Genomic DNA, 15,326 nt, shown 5'->3' with positions numbered 1-15,326 from the left:
GCTGGCCATGCGTCATGCTCGTGAACGGGTGCTGCTTGTGGTGACTGGTCGTACTTGAATTCGTGTATGCGGTGATGTTGATTATTTCGACTATGTGTTTGCGGGTTGTTCCCACGAGAATGTAAGTGCATGCTCCTATTTCACCATGCCTCCTGCTGATAGAGGACAAATCTTTGTATTTAATTTATGTTATTATTATTAATTACTTAAAATGTCACATGGGACATGGTGTAATGGTTGCAGCTCCTTACAAACATTTTGTAAAACAAAAAAAAAATGGCGATTAAAAAGAGTGGCGGAGAGTTTATTGCTAGTTCTTCTCTCCTGTCCTACGCCCTTGATTTGAGAACTGACAGTAAATGTAAAATTAGAAGCATTAATATTTATTATTATTTATCAAGCAATATTATTTATTGACAAGTCATAAGTGTACATTATGATACCTATGTGATTAAATGATTTTTTACCTAATTTACATACCTACGTTAGGTTACGTTTGAACCTACGTCCAGTTGGACGGTTATATTCCCAGTAAAAATATATTCCACGTAAAATTAAACTGTTTGTAAAAAGTCTATGAGATAGAAATTATAGTAGATACTCCGTGTTCTTCTCCGTCACAAATAGACTTTATGTTTTCTTCAATTTCATTTAAGAAAACAGTAATTTTTTGGTTGCAATGATTAATAGGATATTATTAGGATTTTCCGCTCACATCGTATCGTGCAATGCGCAGACAATGGACGTTAATATTAAAACTGGGTGTTTTTGCGATGGGGTTATCAGGGAAATGTTTGCTCATTGAATATTGTATTACCTTACCTCACAGGTTAAAACATTAAATCATTGTAGCATTAAAATATTACTGGACTTTAACAGAGTTCGGTTGGATGCTCAAATAAATGAAACACTTTGTTCGAAGCTAAGCCAAGCTAAGCCCAACTGTCTTTAATGGAACAAGAGCTTATAAGTAACATAAAATTAGTGGCGTTACGACGCTGGAGTAACAAAATACTTATAATATTTATCGGTTCTTAAAACTAGGTGACACAGGTGTTACCTATAAGTAATATAATTGATGTTGGCATATATAGTATGTATACTATATAGGAACGGGTATGTTATCTTATAATTTATGAAATTATGAAAATCTAAAATTCATTCAAACCTGACCTTTGAATTAATTGGTTACAGATGGAAGTTAAGACGACCGTTAACTTTTGAGGTTAATCGCTTAATAAAACTATATAATATGTTTATTAATTATAGCTAGGTTACATCCAGCCAGTAACATTTTATTTGAAAGATTCTTTTTAGAAACAATAATAAAAGTAAAATATTAAACAAAAGTATGTTTGAATGGATATTTATGTTAAAGTTTAAAATTACGGGTGAGTGATACAAGAATTAATTCAAAATATAAAATAATTACTTCTATTAGTAAAATTATTTTAAAAATCAGAACATCAACTCCAACTTCAAAAGGTTATCATTACTAAGATGTCTATGGGATGCGGTAGACCCCATTAGAAAACATTCTTTGGTAAAACGGGGTAAGGGCCTCATTTATTTACTGAATACTACATTCTGAACTATATATTCTCTATTGACATCTATCCACATGAATAAGTCAAGAAAGTAATTGATTCCCATTTGGATACTGAATAGTGAACACAATTGAAGATGTTATCTATAACATGGAACTAATCTGAATTAGATCCTTTATGATGTGATCTCTGTGGGATCAAAAGGCTAATGTGACTCTTAGCAAGCAGCGTAATGTGATTGAAACATATTGGATTGCAGGATCAAAGCTCAAGATAGTATCGCTTTAGAGAAAATCTAGTGAATGTTAGTTTATATTTTAAAGCTGTTTTTTTTAACAATGCATGTACAATGTTTAGTAATCAAAGCGCAATAGACTTTATTACTTACGGCGTGGCGTAGACTAGCGTCTTTACCGATAGTTCCTTACTCAACCAACACGATTTTTATGTAATCTTTTTTACAAAAAATCTAAATAGCTGATAGTACAATAGGTAAATGTTTTTGTTTCTCAATCCTATTGTGCGTGTACCTAACACGCACAATAGGATGGGTCCGATCACTCTCAATTATGTTTATCAAGGAAATATAAAATATTGTTTATTAGGTTTTTAAAGTTTATGTTTATGTTTTTAATATTTAGGCATTATGTATGAATCGATAAGACAGTTAATATTTAGGGCTGAAAGAAATATAAGGTTTTTAAACTTATTTTAAAAAGGTATTAAATTATGTAATGAGAGGTTTAGGTATAAAAGAAGTATTACGATAGAATTTTAGAAAGTTTTTTTTATAACAAATATATAGAAATAGTATTAACATTTTTTAATACAAATTGTAAAAAATGTTTCTTCCATTTTTAAGCCTCCTTAAACTTTATTTTGTACCTCGTAAATTATTGGTCATAAATTTCGTTTTCAATTTTCGTAAGCGGGCATAAGCTACTACAAATTAATTACAGCGAACTTAATTAGTACCGATTGTTGACACGCACAGCTTTTCAGACATAGTAAAGTGTTCCTTATCGTCCTTATAAATTTTTTATGGCTGACAGAAATCCACTATTTAAAGCAAGTCCTAGAAACACATTATTCTCCATAGTTTATGCAAATGACCTTAATATTTCTATAATTAATAGAAGTTACGAGCTAATTATGTCCTGCTTTCGTACACGACATAGGAATTCATATTTTAGATTTAATATTTATGATAATAATATTAATAGTATTCATGAAGTAACCTGTAGGTTAGCTTTTAAATGTTTTTATTCACCCTCAATCCTACTAAGGAAAACGAATTTAAATTATAGCTGTAACAATGTTCTGTCTCTTTCTATAAAACATAAACAAGTTTTAGAGCAAATGAGACAAAAGTACAAAACGATTTAATCTAAAATTTTGACACTCAGTTCTCTTGCAAAAGTAAATAGCTTTATATTTAATCAACCAGACTTTGTTACTTTTGACTGCAATTTGTGTCATAATTTTAAAGGAAAATCTTCTCGGAAACTTCTAAGAGAAACAAAGGTCTCATCAACAAAAATAACGTCTAAAGAAATAATTTCAGCTGAAAAGAGCGTGCACTCAAAAGTGTGAAATGCAAACAGTTGCCTTATTCTAGCTAAAGAGAAAAGTCTCTCTTTAACTAGTTTGTTAATATAATAATAATTATTTATTTTCAAGAATATGGTACAAAAATGTTATGGTGGTACAATCTAAAGTTCGCATATCCTGCCACACATAATGGCTTGCCAATTTGTCTTCAAAGGTAGAATAGAAGTTAAAATTAACATTATCAAATTAGTTATAAAGGATCACGCTAATAATTATTAATATAATAATATTTTTTTTCAAAAAGTTAAATTATTAAGTCGATCTTAAATAACTCTAGTAGGAAGATCTCTGAACGTTTTTGGTACATTATTATAAACCTTGACTGCCATACAACAGGGGGTAAATTAGAAGGTCCACCCTAAGGCATACCACCGCCCATGGACAGTAATCTTTAGAATCCTTATGCTCTTTATGAGTTTAATGTGGGCAACTCGTTCGTTTAGTAATAGTTTTATTTAAAAGTTCTAGGTTCTATCTAACTATAGATAGATAATTGTATTTACTAAATAACTTCATGTTAATTTATTTTTCTTTCCATTTCTTTATATGAATAACCCTGACGGAATTCATACATTTTAATACGAGTTCAACGCCTGACGTTGCAACGCTAAGAAAGTGTAAATTAAAAACAATTTGTTTAAACACTGAGAGAATTTGAGATATGTTAGGCGTATTGTTATGTTAGTGTAAATTGCTCCAGACATGATGAGGGTTTTGACAACGGTTTTGTTGAAAATAACTTTGAATAATAAGATTCAGTTAAGATTTTCGCTTTTAGAATCCCCTTTTTGATTAACGCGTATCGTGTACCCGGTTTGATTTCCGATAAAACAATGAATGCTGATCACCTCTTAGTTTGAAACAATTTGATGAATCGAAATATATATACAGTGTAAACTATTTATAACGAATTTTTTTGAGGTAGGAGAAAAAAAAATCAAATTTAACCAATTACAATAATTTCTAATTATACTCGTTACTTTTCGTTAACACATAACGCTTTTCTTTTATTAGCCATCTTGACAGTTTCAAAGCTCGTTTACGACTGATAATACACGATAGTGTATGTGTGATGATGGTACGTTTAGTAACTGCGACCAAAATTTCCTACAGGCAATAAGAATAATGGCACACGGGTTAATGCAATTAACAATAACAAAGGCGACACGGCTGTTCATGACTTTAGGTGTCTTTCTTAGAAATTTAGGCATCTAAATAGTTTAGTTTTGTAAGCTGATTATAAAAACAGTTACATTTTCGTATGTTGTTGATGTCTAAATATGAAAATATTACTTCGTAATAGAGAATGCGTTGCTATTGCCTTGTAAAGAGTTTTTGGTTATAAAGCGGTTACACTGTATATATAATAATAATTATATCGTGTAATTTTTATTAATAACATTACCCATAAGTCTATTATCCTGCAGCTGAGACTCATCATCGGACATCAAGGCAGAATATGAAATTCCACCCGTATCACCTCGACGTCCGTCGTTCAAAACAGAACGTTTCTTAAGGCAATGTGAGTATCCATGTTATCACTTAACATCAGATGATCCTTCTGCACCTTTCCCCCTGTTATAAAATAAATAACATATTAAAGACAATATAGTATATGATTTCTTAGGTTATTGAACCTTATGACGGAGACTGCTAGGATTTATTAGCGCCCTTTGACCTGCAATCGCAATAATCCCGTACATTAATCCGACGGTCAATGCGTGTCACTTTACGACTTGGCGCTTATAGCAACGTTACAGACCGTAAACATTTCAACGTAGATTAAATCTATGCTAAGGTTCTATGGACTTTATAATTTAACATTAAGTTGAACTTCCATTTGGCCAAATAAAGTAATTAGATACATACTTTATTAATCATACAAAAAAAAACATAAACAGTGTTGGTATAGTGGCTTGAGCGTGCGCCTTACTGCCCTGAGGTTGTGTGTTCGAATCACGGCTGGGCACTAATCGATATTTTCTAAGTATACTCGAACGGGGAAGAAGGCATTCCTTAGACCTAAATAGTCGACAGCGTGTGTCAGGCACATAAAGCTATTAAGAAAAATAAATGATCACCAAACAGATATTTGAGGCTCAGACCTCAAAGGTTGTAGCGCCACAGGTTTTCATTATTCATAAACTTGGTATTACCTTCGAATACCGATTCAAGAAAGAAATTTAGAATTTTTTTACCATTCACACAATATTATAACTACGTAGCACAAAATTTTTGTATTTTACAAATTCTTTCCTAATATATTCCTAAGATTATAAATATATTGTCCTTGGGAAATGACTATCGCGATGGAAACGGAAATAATACAAATAGCTTATAATTTATTTTTGCTTGTCTTCCTAAATAATAGACAAACAAATAAGTTTCATGGTTATGTTATGCGTTGCCATTTTAAATACATACTAGTGGACCCGACAGACGTTGTCCTGCATGATATTTCAAACGATTAGTAAAGCAAAGTATGAAAGAACCGACTGCAGCGCCATCTGGCGGGCTGATTTGTGAATCTAAACCATTCCCAGATCCCCTTGAACGCACACAAAAAATTTCATCAAAGTCGTTTAAGAGAAGTTCAGTGACATACACACTCACAGAAGAATTATATATATAAAGATAATCTGAAACGCGAAATTCCACCCTTTTCACTTAGACGCCTCATAACACCTCGCTTTTTAAAGCAACTTCTGTCGTACATCTTTGTGGAACCACGTGCCAGTAGGTTTTTGGAACCGATATGAGTTAGGAGCCTTTAAGAAAACACCGTACCATTCACTCATAGGTCGGCAACACACCCGCAAGTGCCCCGGCATGGCTAGAATCCACGGACAGCGGTTAAAACTTAATTTAAAGTGTGCCTCATGTCCCATAAAATAATGTAATTACATTTATTACAGCACGTTTAAAGAGCAATACGCCATTATACAGACTTTCCCACTGGATCAAATCATACACTATCACCAAGAGATCATTCTTCATATTCAAATAACAAATTATTGCACATTTGTTATTTGTCCAATTCAATAGAGATTGCTTAGTAGCGATACTCGGCGTCCACGGCTGCCTCGGCATAAGCATTAAAAGATGATAAATATATTTTCGTCTCCCATACTTCAGTTTTATTAAATTCACGCTTTATATAAAATGCAAATTAAAATCCTCATTTCATGGGCGTTTATTTAGGGTAAGACTTTACTAGTTAGCAACTTCGACGCCCCAATGTTGAAACTTTGATGAGTTTAATGCGACTGCATAAGCGGCTTTGGACCAAATCTTTGGTGTTAAGTTATTAATTTTACATTTTACTCTTAAAATAATTTTAAGAATATGCTATTTGACGGTGGAAAATAATGTGTGATGTAAGATGAAAGTATTCTGTAAAAAAAGCTTTATTGTTATATTAAAATAATGTGGAAATAATAATTAATTAATCAAAAAATCGATACTAAAAATATTTTATACTGTTGCTTGTCTAATCTTAATACTATATTGGAATTTAATTTCGTCGGAGACCGTTTTTGATAGAAAAATAATATATGTTTATTTAATTGACACGTAAATACTTTGACGTTTATTTGCGTTTAGAATTATACGTCACAGAGACTGGTGCGACGCCATCTTGTCTAGAAAAGCGGATTGGCGGGTTATTGAAATTATGAATTTTAAAAGCCAATTAACAGAATTAAAAATAACATTTTGTATACGTTTTAAAATCAATTATAAGTAATCTAAAATGGTTTTTAAAATCTTGTCCAAACAGCCAATTATATGTATTGTAATTGTATTGTTATAATTATATTATGTGTATTATAAATTTCCACAAAAACTAGAGATTAGCGCGTTCTAACAAACAAACAAACTCTTTAGGCTTTATAACATTGTAGAGCTTACAATATATTATTATGTAATTTATTATTATAATTTTGTTTACGGTTATCATACATAAAGTTTTATTACATATCTATTTCTGGATATCGTTTCTAAATAAGAGTAAAAGACAGCAATCATGGCTCAGATATAGTTTTCCGTGAATTCCAAATTCAAACAGATCAGAGTCGCGCAAACCCGAATACTCAGGAAATGCTGATCTCGACGAAAAGTTTGGCCCAACTATTGAGTTCAGTTCAAACGATAGTCTGATCGGGGTAAAACTGAACTTCAGTGGGGCTAGCACGAGTTTGAATAAACGATAACCTACAATATAAAAGTTCATTATTATATTGTCACAGTATTGCACTAATTCTACTTTTTAATATACGATTGGGTCATCGTCTTTGATTTTTAAATCATAGACAAATATTATAGACTCAAATTTATAAACAAACTTAACAGTAGTTATGTAGCAACCGAAAATGTGACGCGTAACAAACTAATAACACTAAACACATTTCGTCGTATAAACTTAAATGGGAAAAGCTGTTGTTGATTTTTGTCTAATGAACTGCTAACACCAAAAATACTATTATAAGCTAAACAATGTAGTTTTAATAAATGCACCTTCGACGTTAACGTTTTTAACGTGATTTGCGATATTCGAGAACGTGTAATCCGGTACTAACCCCAAGCGCAACTTATGATCGCAGATGTCGCAACCGTATGATATAACTTTAATGTACCCCGAATACACTACAATACAAAATGTATTATGGAAATTGAACTGAACTTGCATGTTTAATATTAAATCTATACTCAAATACTATATTGAGTATAAATTTAATATTAAACGTTACGAATTTTCGTCAATAGGAAGGTTACATAGGGGGGGCCTCATAGCCTAGCGGTCTTATTAAGTGGCAGCTAGGTGAGGGGTACCGGGTTCGATTCCCGGTTCGAGGGCAAGTTGTAATTTAATTTAAATTTGCTCTCGGCCTTTGGGATGGTTGTGCGGTACCGGGCGAGTGCCGTACATGGAGGACATGATCGAATTTCTAAGGCAAAAAGCACGAATGATAAAAATCTCATACTTGACGCTGGCTAATGCACAAACCGTGCCAGAGCCATAAAAAAAAAGAAAAAAAAGGTTAGGTTGAGAAATGCAAACTAAAAACTAGGTTCAAATGTTTATTGTCGCAAATGACAATGACTGTGCCTTTTGGCTTTAGCGTCGGACTGTCAAACCTAAGTTCGGCTGAGCACCAACGAACTTTCTATTGCGCATTTAACACTCGCTCGTACGGTAAAGAAAAATATCGTGAGGATACCACCATGCCTTAGACACAAATAGTCGACGACGTGTCAGATAGAAAGGTCAATAGAAAGGCCTGCTGTGTATGTATCTCGTATTATTTCCAAGCAGTGCCTGGTATTTTAGAAGGATTTCGTGGGGACATAGGTCGTTTCGAGACTCACACTTTTTAATGTGTATTGGAACACCATCCTGCCGCATGACTGCACTATGTAGATACAACCTTTGACAGTTCACGCTCGATGTAGTAATTATTGCATCCAATTAAAACACGTAAAATTAATTATTCGGTCTATTGGGATGCGGGTTTGGTGGACTGGAATTAGGGCTTATTGGGAACTACCTTTTTACTATGGTAGTAGGAAAAATAAAATTTTGCAGACGGTGACTCGCCATTTAGGTATGTACTCGAAACGGTTGCCAGATATGTTAACAGAGGGTAGCTCAGCTGAATCGGATAAGGGCTGAGGTACCGGTTTCACCAACGCGGCCTTAGAGAAGACCGGAGTCGGTTTCGCCTCTATTACACCTCCGAACGTTTAGATCTACTCACTCTGTACAGCCAGTTAAGGCATGGAAGAGGCGGAGGGGCGGAGGTTAAGAATTTAGCCCCCGGGGTCACCACTCTCCGTCATCCCGCCACTAGAAGCGGGTTTATTATTATAATCAGTATTTATGGAGTATTTACACGACTGTGCCTTTCTTTAAGAACATTCTGCCACACACTACCATTTATGTATGTAAACGGTTTCAAGAAAAGAGCGTGTCAATTTATTAAAGACGCTAAAGCTGCGTACAAATTAAGCGCGGCAAACCATCGAACATTGGCGCGCGCGGCGGCCGCGCTCTATGTAGACGGGATCGCCGCGGGCGGCGACTCGAACATTGCCGCGCTCGAACGTGCCGCGGGTCGATCCGCTCGATGTCGGTTTTTGAGACCGCATCAAAGGAGCTTCAGTCGTTGGCTCGCGCGCAGTTGGGACGGTTATAGTTTTGGTGATTTGGCTCGCGCGGCGAATACGTAAAAAAGGGTGCGTACATATACAGTTGTACATATATAAAGTTGGATTTAAATATTGATGACAAAGCTATAACTTATAAAGTAACTAATATAACAATTATATATTAATTACATACAAAAAAATGGGTGCGTGTACTTATGTACACGGTATGGCATTATTAAAAATAGTTTTTGATTGCATGCAAATAATTAATTACATACAATTAAATAATCAAAGACTGGAAGAGGAGTCATTATAGTCAATAAAGTTCAGTTTACATTTGAAAAATTAAATAAATAAATATTTATTTTTTTTACAAATAAGATGGTGAATCACAATGAAAGCGGCAGCCGCCCGACCACGCGCGTCCATACTCGCAGGTTTACAAGAGTGAACTGGTCTGACTATCTGCCGCGGTCTGTTTGTGATCGATCGCCTGCCGCGCGCGGCAGTCACGTCCAACTAAATTTATATCTTCATATTGGCTCGCGCGGCAAATGAAGGTCAACTCTGGTCAAACATTGGCTCGCGCGGCTGCCGCGCTTAATTTATACGCAGCTTAACGCACTCGCGAGAATTAAGGTGGTTTGGACGACCATAGGTAAAATAAAAAGCGTTCAACATTTAGAAATAAAAAACGATCAAGACTTATTAACGCAATTAATACAGTCTTTATGTAGAATAAAGATAAAAGTAAACCGTTTACCCACTTATGTGTTGTCAAAATTAATTACCCGAAAAGCGAACTCACTTTTATGTACCATGAAAGGGAAAATAATTAGTATAACGTTGTACTCGTATTACTCGTAATACATGTACTATAGTATACTATACTTGTGTAATAAGGTATACTTGTACTTCATATTATATGAAATGTAACGAATTCCGGATATATTTTTTATTAAGTGTAAGTTTAAGTTTAGTTTAGGTCTGGGTTGTCTGGAAGAAACTGCTCTTTACAGCCCGTTGACATTCCTTGTCTTCTTTTATATTTAACTGTTATGTGATATTGGTATTAGTGGAAATAAAGTATGTGCTGTGCCTCTAATCTAAGCAGGAGATTACTCGACCAGTTTAAATACTGACTAGGTGGCCAAAAAGTGACTGTGGCAGTTTTTTTAATGGGATATCTTGTCCTACAGAGCCTTGACAGCTCAGCTCGGGCTGTTTTGGCGTGGTTCTGCCGGAAACGGTCTTTATGTTGTTTGCTCTAGTCTGAAGAGGCGCTACGCTTTTGAAGTGAAACTTCTTTAGGCGCATAATTATTAGCGTCACGAAGATGTGCAGCGTTATTGTCGAAGAAAAGGGAGAGAGCGATTGAGACCGATTGAGAGAGAGTGAGAAAGGGCGAAAGTAGCATGAATTCAACCCATGGAGCGAGAGTAGGCAGCAAGCGAGTGAGAAAGATCGAGAGAGAGTGAGATAGAGCGAACGTCGCATGGAGCGACTTCATGTATTTTACCTTAGCAATAATTAATTTACAAAGAAGTTTCACTTCTGACATGTGTACTTTTTACGGACTACTTTATTTATGATTAGCTATCGTGATGATGTCATCCGGATCCGTTAGTATATGTTGGGCCTTTATCCGGAAGGCCAGAGGATGATATCGAGAGATTTCATATATATGCGGCGGGAAATATTTCAATATCGCGATTCAGGGTATTACGTAATAATACTGATTGTTGGTATCGTATTATAAATAAATGTATTCTAATGTAATACATGAAATGAACATTTCAAAGGGAAAGTGTTATATATTGCACTACATCTTGAAACTTCTGAAGCTCTCACAAGTGCTCGATGCATTTTTCCTTTAAATATTGGATAGAAAGCTTTTAGCAGTTATTGAATATTTATATTGATGCAAGCTGCGCTTTGTACAAGAGTTTAAATCTCCTAGGCTTAAAGCTAGCAACAGTTCTAAGAATCTCAGGTATATTTAGTAACTTAAGTTATTGAGTGATTCTGGAAATACAGGAAGAATGTTTTCTTTGTTTGTTACAATTAAATAAATAAATCAGTAGCGCTACTACCTCTTTAAGTCTTGGCCTCAGATTTCTGAATCTGTATGACCATTTTTAAATCTAATAGACAAGTAGGTGATCAGCCTCCAGTGCTTAGCACACGCCGTTGACTTTTTGGGTCTAAGACATGTCGGTTTCCTCACGATGTTTTCCTTCACCGTTTGAGCAAATGTTTAATGCGCACATCGAAAGAAACTCCATTGGTTCACAGCCGGGGATCGAATCGTTTAAATATTATAAAAATAATTGATAAAATTAGTCGAACCAATTCGACTTAGGGTCCTTCAAGAAAAGAGCGTACCAATTCTTAAAAGGCCGGCAGCGCGCTTGCAAGCCTTCTGGCAGTGCGAGTGCCCATCTGCCTCTTAAAAAAACTTTTTAATAAAGATGAAATGCAACAGGGATATGGGTGCAATGGTAGGGATATGTGCAGCGAATGGTGAGAGAACGCCAAAGTCCATTTTGAACCTTCTGGTAAGTGAAAACATAGTAGACCGAGGCTGCGTGGGATGCAGTTATCAAGGACCTTGAAACAATAGGTGTTCAAAGATGGACGCAAGAAGCACGACAGATTATGATGACGTAAGATACTTGCGGAGGCTAAGTCCCATAAGAGGCTGTAAAGCCATTGACGATGATTAAGATAAAAAAGTTTTAAATGTATGACTACCTTTCAATTTCAAAAAATTTAATTTTGATCGGTTTCATATTACTTCTGATATTGAAAACTCGATATTTTAATATTCTCTTCCATAATAACTGTCTAGACACGGTGCAACATAATATTTAATGATGCTGGGAGTGCTTAAGAGTAATATTCTGAGTGCTACGTAATTGTAGCTTCGACATAAAACGCGATAAAGTTAAAATTCGTTTTGAATTTTAAGAAAATTATATGTCTTCAATATTTCAAAGATATTTTAATTATTTACTTTAATTGAAATAAGCATTTTTATTTGAATAGATCGATAAATATTTTTTAGTTTTGAACGTTTTTCATTACCATTACTTTTTGTCGATAACTTAGAATTTTAAAAGTCCAATTTCCCAATTCCAATATGCAGTAACAATCATTTTCCCAGGAACCAAACCTGCTGCTCTTTATAAATGGAGCATTTTAACAGAAAAACTTTGGGCTTTTCCTGATTTTACGTAGACATTTTTATTAATTCGTATTCTCTTTAAAGAAATCTTTTTGTTTATTTCCTTGATTAATGTTCTCTTTTTTACCCATCGTTCCTCGCTTCATGAAAAATAAATTACGTTTTAGCAATTATAATTGAGATTGAATATTCAGCCTTAATTCACAGTTAGTAAAATGCGAGTTCCGAATGATAATTAATTCGCATCCTTTGATGTTTTGAAGGATTTACATCTCCAAGCTATTGAATATTTTAAATAATTTGAATGCAGTTGTCGTATTCGAAACTTTATGTAAAAAATAGTGACGCTTTAACCGCTAGTCTGTCTTGGCTTTAGATTTCTGTTTCTGTGTGTTATTTTCTTTATAATATGTGTCTCAAGCGCGCCGTCAAATCTTGAGTCTTTATATCGTAGTTCGGTGCACTGTTTCCCTTTAAGGAAGAATATTACCTATTAACAGATTAATAATACATACGAATACAACAAATACCTGTTTGTAGGTTATAATGTACTCGTATGTATTATGAGGAAATTATTAAAATAGTGTAATATAAAATTTTTCTTCTTCTTCACCAAACTATATATTATGTAATGTAATACTATTACGTTATTATGATAATGATAATACGATTATTTTTTTACCAATCACTTGTTATAGTTACGATTAAACTGGTTCATGACGTATAAAAATATAAAATCTATATCTTATTGAAACATTTATAAACTAATTTAAGAAGAAGACTGTGGTGGAATCAATGAAAACTTTCGTGATTGCTTTGTCACGGACGTCGCAATACTTTCATTAAAATAAGATTCAATTAAATAATTGAAAATTTTGTACCTAAGAGTGTTGGCCTAGTGGCTTCAGCGTGCGAATATCATACCTGAGGTCGTAGGTTCGATCCCCGGCTGTGCACCAATGGACTTTCTTTATATGTGCGCATTCAAATGTGCTCGAACGGTGAAGGAAAACATCGTGAGGAAACCGATATGTCATAGACCCAAAAAGTCGACGGCGTGGGCCGAAGTCAAGGCAAGGGCCTATTAGATTTAAAAATGATCATGAAACAGAATCAGAAATCTGAGGCCAACACCTAAAGAGGTAGCGCCACTGATTTATTTTTTATTTTATTTGTACCTAATCATTGGATTTGATCTATGAAGTATTCACCAGATTTTTCTTCCAGATAATCCTATTACGCTCCATATTCGCCATTTTGCATAAACCTGCCTTTTCCTATTTTTAAAAGCGCACCGTTGCACACATGGCAGCGGATTGCGAATTGATTAAGTCCTCTTATTTGCTTTATTAAGCCTTTGGTGGGCTAGAGCCACATTCAATTAAAATTTCAATTATCGTATAAAATTGACTTTGAAAGAAAAACGCGGACGCAATATGAGCTGAAGGCATCCGTCAGGTTTTAGTGGGTAGTTTTGAAGATATTATGTCGGAGTCCCACATAATCCCTGCTGGAGTAAAATTACAGCAGGGATATGCGTAAAAGCATTTCCTGACGTTAAAAAAAAAAAAAGTGGCTTCAGCGTGTGACTTTAATCCCTGAGGTCCTAGGTTCGATCCCCGGCTGTACACCAATGGACTTTCTTTCTATGTGCGCATTTAACATTCGCTCGAACGGTGAAGGAAAACATCGCGAGGAAACCGGCATACCTTAGACCCAAAAAGTCGACACCCGCGGCGTGCGTCAGGCACAGGAGGCTGATCACCTACTTGCCTATTAGATTAACAAATGATCATGAATCAGATACAGAAATCTCAGGCGCAAACCCAAAAAGATTGTAGCGCCACCGATTTATTTTTATTTTATTTATTTTCATATTGGGTAAAACAAACTAAAAACTATATATCTAGTTCCATCATTGATGAAGTATGCATAACGTATTGGTTAAATATTCACATGATTATTTTTCCGACCCAAATATCGGCCAATAGAATTGCACCATTCGACGTCACGTGGTACAACCTACATGGTATTATACTGATAATTTTTTGTGAAAATTTTCTCTGGTCGTTGCTTCAAGAAAAGTATTAAGTAGTTGTTTTATTCATTATGAAATTCTTATTTGTTAACTGTACATTTCGTCTCATGGTGCAATTCTATTGGCCGACATTTGGGTCGGAAAAATAATCCCCCGAATACCACACGAGCTTCAAAATTATCGGGTATTTCCCGATAGGTTCGTTGCAAACAATTAATATAGTCGTCATGACGACTATAAGTCGTCATGACGACTATATTTGTTTGCAGGGAACCTTATAAGTGAAATTTTTTTAAGCCTATTATAAGTGAAAATTTTTTAAGCGTCTTTTCTTTACGTGTAAAACTAAATATACTCATAAATGTCAAATCTAAAACAAGAAAGATCTTAACGTTTACTACCAGTTCCCAAATCAAGTGCGTAGAGCGGTCGAGAAGAACTGAAAAAATACCCTCCGCTACTTATTTTAATCCCCAAGTTTTGTACAAGGAAAATGTATGGTACTTTCACTTGATATATTGAAACAAATAATAAAGTAATAAACTCTTAGCATGTGCGACAAATAGAAGCCCCACACTGACAGTTTTCCAAACATATTTTTATATCGTTTTCATACATAAATCGGACAGTAGCTTAAGTTTATATTAACTTATAATCAGGGGTAAATTTTGAGATATTATATCTACCAATGAACAGTCTTTAGCTGTACTGTTTGTTATTCAATTTAGTAAAGAAACTTTCATATCGTAATAGACAATATGAAAACCTTTTAGGTTTTAATTATAATTTTCTCCCG

This window comes from Pieris napi, chromosome 21, assembly GCF_905475465.1.
Source record: "Pieris napi chromosome 21, ilPieNapi1.2, whole genome shotgun sequence".
Taxonomy (NCBI): domain Eukaryota; kingdom Metazoa; phylum Arthropoda; class Insecta; order Lepidoptera; family Pieridae; genus Pieris; species Pieris napi.
This window is presented reverse-complemented; position numbering follows the sequence as displayed.